Source organism: Rattus norvegicus, chromosome 2 (assembly GCF_036323735.1).
Source record: "Rattus norvegicus strain BN/NHsdMcwi chromosome 2, GRCr8, whole genome shotgun sequence".
NCBI classification, from domain to species: domain Eukaryota; kingdom Metazoa; phylum Chordata; class Mammalia; order Rodentia; family Muridae; genus Rattus; species Rattus norvegicus.
In genome coordinates, this window is record NC_086020.1 from 391949 (window position 1) to 406259 (window position 14311).

Here is a 14311-nt window from a genome sequence, read left to right on the forward strand (position 1 = left end):
TGTGCTCTCTCAGCAGCCTGCCATGATGGTCTCATGGAAGCCCAACCAAAATAAACTCTTCCATAAACTGACTTTATCATGGTATTTTATTATAGCCACAGAAAAGCAAATAAGTCAGACTATAAGTAATTGAAGATTAAAACAATTTTTCTTAATCTTAAAAAGTTCATGATAAAATTGGACACAAAACCAGTAAACAGCACTCAACATCTCTAACCATTAATATAGATAGCAATTCCTCTAAATATTGCAGTGTCACATCCTCCTGTTAACAGAACAAACAGGTTCCTCCAGCTTCTGGAACAAGGCAGCCAGGTGCTAATCCTACAACCAAGAAAGACATTCCAATAAACAGTAGGTACAACTCCCTGCCACAAAAGTAACTTTAAAGTCCCAGCACACTTACAAATAAAATTTCATGTTTTTTTACACTATTTTGATTAGTTTGCTTTTTTTTTCTCCATCTTTATTAATTTGGGTATTTCTTATTTACATTTTAATTGTTATTCCCTCTCCTGGTTTCCAGAACAAAATCCCCCTAACCCCTCCCCCTCACCTTTTATATGGGTGATCCCCTCCCCATCCTCTCCCCATTACGACCTTCCCCCCAACAATCACATTCACTGGGGTTCAGCCTTGGCAGGACCAAGGGCTTCCCCTTCCACTGGTGATCTTACTAGACTATTCATTGCTACCTATGCAGTTGGAGCACAGGGTCAGTATATTCTTTGGGTACTTGTTTAGTCCCTGGAAGCTCTCCTTGGTTGGCACTGTTGTTCATATGGGATCTTCAGCCCCTTCAAGCTTTTTAAGTCCTTTCTAAGATTCCTTCAATGGGAGCCCCATTCTCAGATCAGTGGTTTCCTGCTGGCATTCGCCTATGTATTTGCTGTATTCTGGGTTTGTCTCTCAGGAGAGATCTACATCCAGTTCTTGTCAGCCTGCACTTCTTTGCTTCATCCATCTTATCTAGTTTGGTGGCTGTATATGTATGGGCCACATGTGGGGCAGGCTCTGAATGGGTGTTTCTTCAGTTTCTATTCTCAACTTTGCCTCCCTATTCCCTCCCAAGGGTTATCTTGTGCCCCTTTTAAGAAGGAGTGAAGCATTCGTATTTTGGTCATCCTTCTTGGGTTTCATGTGTTCTGTGCATCTAGGGTAATTCAAACATTTGGGTTAATATCCACTTATCAATGAGTACATACCATGTGTGTTTTTCTGTGACTGGCTTACCTCACTCATGATGATATTTTCGAGTTCCATCCTTTTGCCTATGAATTTCATAAAGTCATTGTTTTTGATAGCTGAGTAGTATTCCATTGGGTAGAAGTACCACATTTTTTTGTATCCATTCCTCTGTTGAAGGGCATCTGGGTTCTTTCCAGCTTCTGGCTTTTATAAATGAGGCTGCTTTAAACAGAGTGGAGCAAGTATCTTTGTTATGTGTTAGGGTATCTTTTGGGTATCTGCCCAAGAGAGGTATAGCAGGATCCTCAGGTAGTTCAATGTCCAATTTTCTGAGGAACCTCCAGACTGATTTCCAGAATGGTTATACCAGTCTGTAATCCCACCAACAATGGAGGAGTGTTCCTCTTTCTCCAAATCCTCACCAGCACCTGCTGTCACCTGAGTTTTTGATCTTAGCCAGTCACTGGTGTGAGGTGGAATCTCAGGGTTGTTTTGATATCATTTCCCTTATGACTAAAGATGTTGAACATTTCTTTAGGTGTTTCTCAGTCATTTTGCATTCCTCAGGTGTGAATTCTTTGTTTAGCTCTGAGCCCTATTTTTTAATATGGTTATTTGTCTCCCTGCAGTCTAATTTCATCAATTCTTTGTATATTTTGGATATAAGCCCTCTATTGGTTGTAGGATTAGTAAAGATCTTTTCCCAATCTGTTGGTTGCCATTTTGTCCTTACAACTTTGTCCTTCGCCTTACAGAGGCTTTGCAGATTTATGAGATCCCATTTGTCGATTTTTGATCTTAGAGCATAAGCTATTGGTATTTTGTTCAGGAAATTTTCTCCAGTGCCCACATGTTCGAGGTTTTTCCCCACTCGTCTTCTGTAAGTTTGAGTGTATCTGGTTTGATCCACTTGGACTTAAGCTTTGTACAGGGTGATAAGGATGGATAGATCTACATTCTTCTACATGATTACCTCCCATTGAACCAGCATCATGTGCTGAAAATGCTATCTTTTTTCCTTGGCTCCATTGTCAAACTCAAGTGAGCATAGGTGTGTGGGTTCATTTCTGGGTCTTCAATTCTATTCCACTGGTCTATCTGTCTGTCTCTATACCAATACCATACAGTTTTTATCACTATTACTCTCTAATACTGTTTGAGTTCAGGGATAATGATTTCCCCGGAAGGCTTTTTATTGTTAAGGATAGTTTTAGCTACCCTGGGATTTTTTTGTTATTCCAGACGAATTTGCAAATTGTTCTGTCTAACTCTATGAAGAATTGGCTTGGAATTTTCATGGGGACTGCATTGAATCTGAAGCAGTCATTACAAGTCTCCCAACCAAAAAGAGCCCAGGTCCAGATTGGTTCAGTGCAGAATTCTATCAGACCTTCATAGAAGACCTCATACCAATACTATCCAAACTATTCCATGAAATTGAAACAGGTGGAGCACTACCGAATTCCTTCTCGGAAGCCACAATTACTCTTATACCTAAACCATACAATGACTCAACAAAAAAGAGAACTTCAGACCAATTTCCCTTATGAATATCAACAGAAAATACTCAATAAAATTCTTGCAAACCGAATCCAGGAGCATATCAAAACAATCGTCCATCATCATCAAGTAGGCTTCATTCCAGTGATTCAGGGATGGTTTAACACACAGAAAACCATCGACGTAATCCACTATATAAACAAACTGAAAGATAAAAACCACATGATCATTTCAGTAGAGGCTGAGAAAGACTTTGACAAAATACAACACCCCTTCGTGATAAAGTTCCTGGAAAGAACAGGAATTCAAGGCCCATACCTAAAGATAGTAAAAGCCATATACAGCAAACCAGTAGCTAGTATTAAACTAAATGGAGAGCAACTTGAAGCAATCCCACTAAAATCGGGGACTAGACAAGGCTGCCCACTCTCTCCCTACTCATTCAATATAGTTCTTGAAATTCTAGCCAGAGCAATCAGACAACAAAAGGAGATCAAATGGATACAGATTGGAAAGGAAGAAGTCAAAATATCATGATTTGGAGACGATATGATTGTATACTTAAGTGATCCCAAACGTTCCACCAGAGAGCTACTAAAGCTGATAAACACCTTCAGCAAAGTGGCTGGGTATAAAATTAACTCAAACAAATCAGTAGCCTTCCTCTACACAAAAGAAAAACAAGCAGAGAAAGAAATTAGGGAAATGACACCCTTCATAATAGTCCCAAATAATATAAAATACCTCGGTGTGACTTTAACCATCCAAGAGAAAGACCTATATGATAAGAACTTCAAGCCTCTGAAGAAAGAAATTGAAGAAGATCTCAGAAGATGGAAAGATCTCCCAAGTTCATGGATTGGCAAGATTAATACAGTAAAGATTAGTTTGCCTTTAAAGTGAAGCTATAGGTGACATCTACTGGTATACTTTGTCCAAACTGCAAACAACTTACTTTTACTGATTAGTAAATTTTTTTATATTCTTGGTATTTTTCAAAAATTAGAAACATAAAAAGAAAATGTTTTGCTAACATTTGATTAACTAACTTTAAAGGTTAGAATTTTTGAGCAGTGAAAATATATTCTACCTGAAGCTATATTGTAAAGTAAAATGAACAAAAATTATCTGGATATGGAAATACCTTTATTCATTAAAACATAGCCTTTTTCCCAGCCATGATTTTCAGATTTCGTCCTCCAACAACACCTCCTCATGGTAGACAGAGTTTCTGTATGGAGAGAAAAAAAAATAAGTCAGTTTTATACCATAACATACTCTTCATTGATATTTTATCAAGGGAAATGGGAAAGTTGAAAACTCAAATGTCCAATTAACAAAAGACAAATGTATAATCCCAAGTAAACCTTATCAAAATGTGTTATTTTCAGGTTGCTTTATCAGTGCAGTCTGTCCAGAGAACATCCTCCCTACACTTTTAGTCTCATATTTAAACACTTTCCAACTTTCTACTTGTAAAAGGGGTCAATGGGGAATCTATGTGCTCCTGAATAACACTTAATATCCTCTTTGCATAAAACATCAATAAATACAACTGTCACTTACTCGTTACAATTAATTAGTTAAACAATCTATTAAAATATTTCCTTCATCATCTGACCTAAAATGACTCTTAAAATGTGTCATACAAACAACTCAAGAAAACACACATAGTATAATACATCTACTAAGCAAAATGCACCCCCAAGAACTTCATTAAAAGATCTACATAAGGGACTTCTTAGTGTGATAACAAATTTAATACATGAGGTTGAAACGAAATACATTAAAGGAGTATTACTTATTGCAGATCCATGCCAAGATGTGCTCTTGAGAAATGATTACATGCAAGAGATCAGGGGTAAGAAGGTTTGGGGGCGGTGAGGGCCTGGAGACTGTGTAGAATCAGGCAGACAAGAGTAGAGCCATGAGGGCAGAGAAGGGAAGACAAGGTCAGAGGACAGAAAACACTGGCATTCTTAATGCAACACTTAACTGTACTATACAACACCAAGTTTACCAGATCCTGGCATGTCTCAAGCTTCCAGCCTAGGGACTAACTAGTTAAGTCATGGTTGAATCAAAAGAGGCACAAAGTTAAATTTTCCAGGTACAAGTTAGGCCACCACTGTATTAACTTTCATAAATTAATGCAATATTTACATTGCTTTCTGTAATTCTCTAAGATTATATCAAAGACTATTATATGAAGCCTTCACTATCAAATCAAACTAGCTTTGGTAAGATTTGTAAGAATCTTTAATCTTAAAACATATTTTTTCCACACACATGATTCTTAGTTTTTGAAATGCCTTTTGCTTTGGTTTCCCTTTCTGACATTTGTATTAACAACATATTATATACATGAAAAATGGCTAAAGACACACGGACGTTTTCAGCTAAGTCCCTAGAGTGAGAAAGACAATTTAAATGTTTTAGGGGCCTATGTAAAAGGCCCTGAAAATAAATTTCTAATTCTGTGGACTTTGCTCTTAAATTTGTTCTAGGCTGGTACCAGGGTGTTCCATGGTGTGTTACATATCAAGCCCAGAATTGCCAGATGTATCTCATAAATTCTCCTTAAGAGGCTTATTTGCTAGTCTTCATCCCTTAAGAGCCAAAGAAATTCCTATTGCATAATGACTGGTTCAAAGAAACTCTGAATCTATACACATACTTTTAACAGCAAATGATTTGAACATTCTGCAAATGTGTATGTGGCAGTCATTAAATGTAACAACATGTAGTCATATGCATGAGAATGTCCTCACAGACTCTGATATTTAGACACCTAGCTGGTGGTGCTGTTTGGAAGGGATTAAGTGGTATGGCCTTGCTGGAAGAAGCATGTCCCAGGAGGGAAGCTCTGAGAGGTAAAGAATGTTGTATATCCAGTTTGCTCTCTCTGCTTCTGCTCACCACCATGCTTCCCATCAAGATGTCTATTAAACTATAAACAAAGTTACTTTCTCATGGGAAAAGCAACAGGAAGGTCTCTTCCTCAGGTTTGCAGCTTAATTGGCAGAGCACCAGGATTCTCTGCTTGAGAAAGTCTGCTTCCTTGGTCTCAGTTTGCTTAGAATGAGAAACACCCTAGGTTGCCTGCAAGCTGGCAAGCTGGGAACAGTGTCCTCTTGCCATTTGTCTACAAATAATAAAATATATCTTCAAACTTAAAGCCAGGTATGGTGTATTTCACCTTTAATTTCAGTGTCTGGGAGGTGCAATGAGGAGAATCAGAAGTTCAAGGCCAGCCCTATCTATATAATGAACTCAGGACCAGCCTCAACTACAGAAGCCTAGTCTCAGTTCTTAAAAAAAAGAACAAATAAAAGAAAAATAAATGAGAAATAAAAAATAATAACAATTCATCTGATTATTCATTTAAGATCACGGTATGCTCACAAACATTTCTGCTGTGAAAAGCCAGTGAGAAAATCATTATTGATGGTGTAACAAGGAGGGTATCAAGTCTGACACTGAGAAAGATATGGATATGCATGAGGGGTGCAGCACTCGCCCGTCATTGAAGAGGCTGTTGGTTTGGTGTCAATAATTAAGGAAAAACACAAAACCAAGCAAGCCCCACAAGCAGCTAAAACTGTGTTTTCTATAAAAAATTGTCCCAAGGCAAAGTCACTTCCCAAGTAGTGGAAATTAGTGAAATAAATATCTGAAGAGAACAAAATTTACAAATACCTGCTACTTCTCCCCAATGGGATTCTTTCCTCTCTGAAAATAATCTGTCAACTCCAGCGGAGTGGCTGAAGAGCAGCCATAATTTTAACAAACCCCACATGGAAGGAATGAGAACTGGAGTTGAAGAATCTTCCAAATATACTGATCTCTATATTACCAATAAGAACTGAGGCTGGAGAGAAGTCTCAGTGTGTAAGAGACCTGACTGCTCTTCCAGACATCCTGAGTTCAATTCCAAGCAACCACATGGTAGCTCAGGTCAGCTCTGTAATGAGATCTGATGCCCTCTTCTGGTGTGTCTGAAGAGAGTGACAGTATACTCATATACATAAGATAAATAAATTAATTTAAAAAAAGAAATAAGAACAAACTAGAAGTAAACAAGTCAAGTTTTCCGGAAATTAAACCCCCAACAACTTCTACTAAAAGGCCAAATACAAGGCAAGTGATACATTTCTCCACACTTGCATTGATACTCATTGCCCTAGTTAGGGTTATTATCACTGTGATGAAACACTGAAGCAAGTTGCAGAGGAAAGTGTGTATTTGCCTTACACTTCCACTTGGTAATCCATCACTGAAGGAACTTGGGACAGGAACCCAAACATGGTAACAACCTAGAAGCAGGAACTGGTACAGTGGTCAACCAGTGGTGCTGCTTATTGGCTTCCTCAGCTTGCTTTCTTATACAGCCCAGGACCAACAGGCCAGGGGTGGCCACACCCACAACAGCCTGGGCCCTCCTGTATTAATCACTGAAATAACACCCTGTAAGCTTGATTACAACCTGATCTTTTTGGGAAGCATTTTCTCAATTGAGGCTCCCTCCTTTATGATGACTATAGCCTAGATTGAGCTGACATAAACATGGAGAGCATATTCATATGTACACGTTCATATTTCACTGAAACCAACAAGAATCTTGTTTCACATACTCAAATAGTATCATGAAAATATATTAAATTGCCATTAACTGTACATGTGATTGGGTAGCAAAGAGTGTTTCAGTCCAGCTAGGACTACATAATGTTGGGGTAGAAATCTCATTTCGCATCCAGACAAACCAAAATGGGACAACACGGTTCCATATGGAAATGTTTAATGAGAGAAGAGTAGAAGAGGAGAGGAGTAAAGACCGGCCATGAGCATGTGGAAGGACGGGGGAAAGAGAATGGGGAGAGAAGGGACAAAGGGGAAGAGGGGAAGCATGGCAAGAACAAGAAGCAAGAAAGGAATAAAGTAAGGGAATGAGGAGGGGACAAGCATCCCCTTTTACAGTGCCAGGCATACCTGGCTGTTACCAAGTAACTGTGGGAGTGGAGCTTAGACAGAAAACTGACATATAGTGAGAACCTGTTTCCAAGAAAAAAAAACAAAAACAAAAAACAAACAAGGAAAATGAACAAAAAAGTTTTTTCCAGGACTGAAGAGATGCTTCAGTAGAGAAGAGAATATAATACTCTAGCAGAGGATCAGAGATTCGGCAAAGCAAAAACATCTAGCAGCTTACAACCACCTGACTCAGCTCCAAGAGCTCAGACACACTCTCTGGATGGCAGCACCTTCATTCCCATGTGTGCATACCCACCATCACCACCAAGCAGCTACTACATACACATGCATATTATTAAAATAAAATAAAACATTTTTAATAGAAAAAATTCTGAAAATTCAGACTCAAACTCTGAACATATATATCACAAATTCTCTCCTAAAAGTAGTATATGGAAAAACTCCAGCATTTCGACCTAATTGATAGCAACAAGAATCATGTAGTATGTGGAAAAATACTACAAATCATTTATAGGATTATACTCTATGAGGTGTCATGGTATAAAACCATAAATTTCTGCTAATCCATAACGATCACCAGAAAAGAAATAGTTTATCGATGTCTCTGTGGTCTTATCTATAGAGAGGCTCCCCACTCCACAAGACTTGTCTGTTTATTTAAATAAGACTTTGTCTAAAGGGAAGAGGGCAATGGATTAGGATACAAATAACATGATGAGGCATAGTTCAAAAATGAGGTTTTTCTTCCTGTTCCAAGCAACTTTTGCAATTACAATGTGTCCTCTTTACTATGTTGACTCATTAGTTAGCAATGGTTCTGTATTGGCAAGTCATCAATTATAAACTAGACTCGTAGGTAAAAACCACCTTGTTTGAGGTGATTGGGTTTCCAAAGCTAATTGTATGGTGTTTGCTCATCTCAGGTGAGCATCAGTGATAAACAGTATCTAAAATACAATGCACAAAATAAATCAACCCACAACTTCTCTATATTCCACAACATTAACACAGAAACTATCAATGATGATGTAAAAAACTTAAGCTTAAAGGTAAATTAGACATGAACTCATAAATCTACAACACATTATGCCCATCATTTGGGGAATGTCCTCAAAACACTTTAGTGATTTATCACAGGATTCTATCCTGCCAGTGCAGAGCAAAAAGCATATTGGAACAGACTTAGAATCCCTTTAAAACGATACAAAACATAAAGTTACTTAAAGGCACCATCCAACTGCTACAGAGAGACACAATGGAAAGGATTTACTGATGAAAGACCTCAGCTCAGATCTTAGTCAAAGGACTGCCACCTTAGCTATTATACAGGGTATATTCAAGAGCTGTGAGCCTCAGATCTCTTCACCTATTAACAAGAAATGTGACTGACTCGTGATCAGAAAATCCCCATGTGGGCCATATGTGGATATTAGGTAGAGATGTGACCAGAGTAAAGAGAACTGAACGTAAATATGTCAAGCAAGGAGGGTTCCATTGTTTAATCCTGTCTTTAGCAGTCTTTTCCTTCTTTAAGTTTTAGATTTAAGTTCTGAATAGAGTCTCCCCAAGGTTTAAAAGTAAAAGAGTTTTGAACAGATGAGACTGATTTAAACCAGTCAGCTAAAAATAGTGTAAAATTCCTCAGTGTAGGGTTGCGTGAGTCCCATGTCCACTCTGCCACAGGGCAAGGCTACAATAGGCAAGATGTGGGAGATGACTGCACTTACCCCATCGACCAGTGGTTGTATGGGAAGTCAAGGGACACTGTTCTGGGGATGATGAAATGTAGTCTGAGGCACAGGACCACTGGAGCCGCCTGAGGGATTGGGGAGGTTCCTTGGGCCTGCAACAAGGCAGGGGCTGTCTGGTTCTTATGCTCTTAGGCATCCAGGTGCCCCTGAATGCCACAGAAGAGTTGAGAATGGAGTTGGGGACCGTGTAACTGGATCTAGTCCAGGGCTGAAGGGGAAAGAAGGGGGCCTCTAGCTGGTCCTTTGAGGGGAGGCTTTGGCTTGGTGAGGGGGTCTTTGGTTTGGCTTGGTTGTGGTGGTTGCTGTGGTTGGGAGAGCAGGGAGGCCTTCTGCAGGAGATTAGATGTTGGCTCTGTAGTCTAAGGCCTTCTCTGTGGCTCACCATGGCGAATCCCAATAAAATGAGACAGTCCATGGTTTTACGATATTTATCGGCATGGTGAAAAGTGAATGATTAATACCGTACCCCACTTCTTAGGGTGGACTTGCGATTAAGTACCTTTTGATGGGTGAAATATCTAGGAAGGAAAGGTTATTGGCTAAGCCTCCAGGCCTTTGGTAACTCATTAAAATGGAGATCTGCCTTGAGTCTATGAGACCACAGGCCGTGTCCTCTACCTGTGGAGGGACTTGAAGCATTACCCTTCTGTGACTGATGGCCATGAATCTATGGAAGGCTGTGGGCTTGTGATCTGCCTAGTTTCCCAGGAGTCAGGCAAAATGCCTACTGTCTCTTCAGTGTCACCGGGATTTCTAGCCTTAGTTCAAGCAGGAACCAGGCTCTCAGGTACCACACAGTTCTTACTTCTTGTTTTCATATGACTGTATGAAAGTTGCCCAAAGTGCCTCAACCACTGAAAGGTTCTGTAAGCTAAAACTATAAAGAAATATTAAGGCAAAAATATTAAATGTCAGTCAATCAGTGACTATAAAGTATAACACTGCCCTGTTCCATTCAACATACCAGAACAGTCAGCCAGCTGGCTTCCCTTCAATGGAAGGGGAATGGTAGAGCAGCATGGATTTAGAATGTTTACAATAGGCTTCTTGACTTACAGGATTACTAAAGCATGTGTTCTTCTTGATGGGCACAGCAATAAGCAGCTCATTCTGGACTTCCATGTACATGTTAAGAGGCCTCTCACACCCCATCAAAAAACTTCCTTTTGTCTCCTTACGTGGGCATTGGTAAGCTTTACTTAATTTTGCTTATTTTTTGGTTTTTCTGACATAGGGTCTCTATAGCCAAGGATGGCCTACAACTCAAAGTTATCCTACTGACTCAGACTAGGTCTTGGCATACACTACCATATTTGATTCTTAATTTTAATATTTGTCAAAGGAACTATCTTCATTAGGAACAATCAGGTTTTGCAAAAGTGGCATTTTACATATTTACTAAGAAAATTATTTATACAATAAATAATAAAGAGCTCATTTATCACACCCTGACAAAATGCTCCCAAATACAGCTAATGGCATTTGTAACTCCTAAAGATGTGAAGTATTAATGAAAGAAACTGAAGCTTGCCTGCCCCCCCCCATACCCCCGTAATTTCAAAATTCAGAAGACTGAGGCTGAACAGTTATGGCTGGTTTGGGCTACCTAGGAGTGATAATGGCGGTGTTGTGGGGAGGAGACATAAGAAGAACAAGCCAGGTACAGTAAGTCACACCTGTAATCCCAGAACACAGGAAGAAGCTAAGGCAAGAACATTCTGAGTTCAAGCCAACAGAGGCTAGATAGCTATGTAGTTAGATCCTATCTGAAAAAAACCAATAACCAAAACAAGTAAGTGCAGCTGCTTTGAGTGACTTTATTCAGTCTCATTGCTGTGGTCATATACAGGTACAAAGTGCTACCTTACCCTCACTTAATAGTTACAAGAAATATTTGTTAACTAAAACAAATGTACAATGAGTTCACTATTGTGCCCATTTTAGTTGTATGACATAACACATAATGTGCCACAAATGTAGAGAAAGCAACCTAGGGCCACTCTTAGACAAGGAGAGATAAGCTGGGTTTGGGCCCACACTTATCTCCCTTCTCTTTTTTATTTTTTTTTCCAGAGCTGGGGACTGAACCCAGGGCCTTGTGCTTCCTAGGCAAGCGCTCTACCACTGAGCTAAATCCCCATACCCTTATCTCTCTTCTCAGTACCTTACCTTAGCCATCAGTTTCCTACTTAGGCAGTTACTTACAACTGAGGACCTTAAGGTATAGTGCAATCCAGGGCCATCTGTATTTAAAGGGGCTTCTCCGTAAGAAATCAATGACACAGTCTTTTAAATGAAGAGGGTTAGTGAAACTGTGATATCACATGCAAAAGAAGATGGACCATTAGCTTACACTATATATGAATATAAATTCACAATAGATTTTAAAATGGACTTAAACGTAACACCAAAACTACTGAACTCAAGAAAAAGAAAATAGGTAAATATTTTGACAGTGGATTTGTTAATGATTTCTTGGATATGATATGAACATATAGTCACAACAAAGTAGATAAACTAGAAAATACTCAGACGTAATACTATGAAAGCAAAAGGGGGTCCATGACAAGAATAAATCCCATGATTTTGTGTGCCAACTAAAACTCTTAATTAAACTTTTGGGGAGAAAAAGGAAAAACTGGAGTTGAAGAGATGGTTCAGCACTTGAGAACACTTGCTTCTCTTGCACAGGACTAAGGTTTAGTATCCAGCGCACACAAAGCAACTTAGAACCATCTGTAACTCCAGTTTCTGGATATGCAACACTTTCTGGCCTCTACATGTATGCTGTAACCATACAAACATGTTGTCAAATATTCATATGCTGAATTAATAAATATCAGCACTCGGATGCTGCCGCCGGTCACAGCACACAATCACAATCCTCACCGCCCGCCAAAATGTTCTGGATTCGAGAAGGAAACACACACAGACACACACACACACACACACACACACACACACACACACACACACACTCAGAGCCTTCTATTTAATATACTTTAAACATCGAAATGTCTGGACCCATCCAAACATCCCTGCAACTAAAACAGCCTCCCCTCCTATATGCTTTAATTATTTCTTACTGAAGCCTATTTTCAATACTGGCAGCCAAAGACCCAAGCCTGCAGCCCTCATGCGCCTTGATCTCCAACTCTTACATGTTGTCAGTGTCTCTGTGTCTTTGTCTCCCTGTCCTACATTTCTCAGGCCAGGACCTTCTCTTTCCCTGGCAATGGTGATTCCCAAGTCCTGCCTCTGTCTCCCTGCCCAGCCATTGGCCACCAGCAACTTTATTACCAATCAGAGCCAATTGGGGGTTAAGGACCGTCAGAGTCTTACAGGCAGACACGTGGTTCCCATGTGCTTTTGGGAGCCAAATGAACACAAATAGCATTACAACCAATCCACAACACTCATACACATTAAGAAAATAAATATTTAAGTTAAAACTGCATCAAATCACACAGCAGTGAAAAGGCAACTTACGAAATGGAAGAAAGTATGTGAAATTATATGCAATAAGAGATAAAGATATAGGCTACTTAAATCTAATTTTATCATCACTGAAAAAGTAATCTAACAGGTTTGATGTATGGATGGCCAATAAGCACAGGAAAATATGCTCTCAGTCACCAATCATACAAAACCCCTAGGAGAGGCCTCCTCACACCCAAACGGATGGGTACTGGGGTTCAGGGTGTTGGGCATAATCTAAGTATTGAATTCAGTGTCATGTGTGCCCTAAGCAAGTGCTCTACCACTTAACTCTTTCCTCAGCCCTTTTTTCCCTTGAGTCAGACTCTATGTAACCCAAATAGCCAGAATACCTGATCCTCTTACTTTCATCTCCCAAGAGATGAAATAGGTGAGAGGATATAATGATGCTCCCTCTTGGAAGGGTGGGGGAGTGAATGGGGTGCTTATGGACAGGAAACCAGGAAGGGGAATAACATGGAAATGTAAATAAAAATATACCTAATAAAAAATTAAAAAAAAAAAACAAAGAAGTTCCTCTTAAACCTTGAGTGTGATCAAACAAGTCTAAGCCAGAAAGGAACATTCTGTTCAGTTTTATGCTAGACTCAAGAACAATCATATACAATACACGCATCTATCACAGACATTTTTTGTCCTCTCCTGCACACATAGAAAGCCATGGGGCCAGAAACTCAGATAATAAACTTCAGTCCAAACACAAGAAGCAAATTAAAATAACAACAACAATAAAGCAACCTGGTTTGGTGGCACACACTTGTGCTGGGGAGACAGAGACTCCATATCCTCCCTAGCCAGATGGCCAAGTCGACCTGTCCTATTTATGGCACCTGAAGAGTAACACCCAAGGTTGTCCTCTGGCCTCCACACATGCAAGCTCACATATGCAGAACCACCCGGACAAAGGAGCTTGCAAAAGGTTTTTCATGAGCCAATAAGATAGCTCAATGGGTAAAGGTTCTTGTGTCACCAAGCCTGATGTAATTAGTTCAATACCTGGGACCTACACTGAAACCTGAGTCCTACCAGATGCCCCTGACCTCCTTGTTTTGACTATTAGTCTGTTGCTCTGCATTGTAATGCTAACTGCAGACCCCCAAGGCCTTATTGTACCAGAGACAAGAGTCCACAAGTTACACAAGTGATGGGATGTGATCTTTTCCCAAATTATTTCTGATAAGTGAATAAAGATGCCAAAAGTTAACAGGTGGGCAGAAGACACAGAGACAGGTTTTAGCATTCCAGGACTTCTGGCATCAGAGAAGAACCATGAGGGGAAAAGAATGTGAAGGGAAGAGGAAGCCTCCATGGGTCAGGTAGGTTGGCTAATTGGTGTTAACAGAATCCCAGACATAGGGAATTTAATTTTATAATGGGATTAT

General features: G+C 39.6%; 1 pseudogene; it reads right to left on the reverse strand.

The window, feature by feature from the left end:
* The window catches only part of LOC134485541 (polyubiquitin-B-like), a 583854-nt pseudogene that overhangs the window by 121121 nt on the left and 448422 nt on the right, over window positions 1-14311 (reverse strand).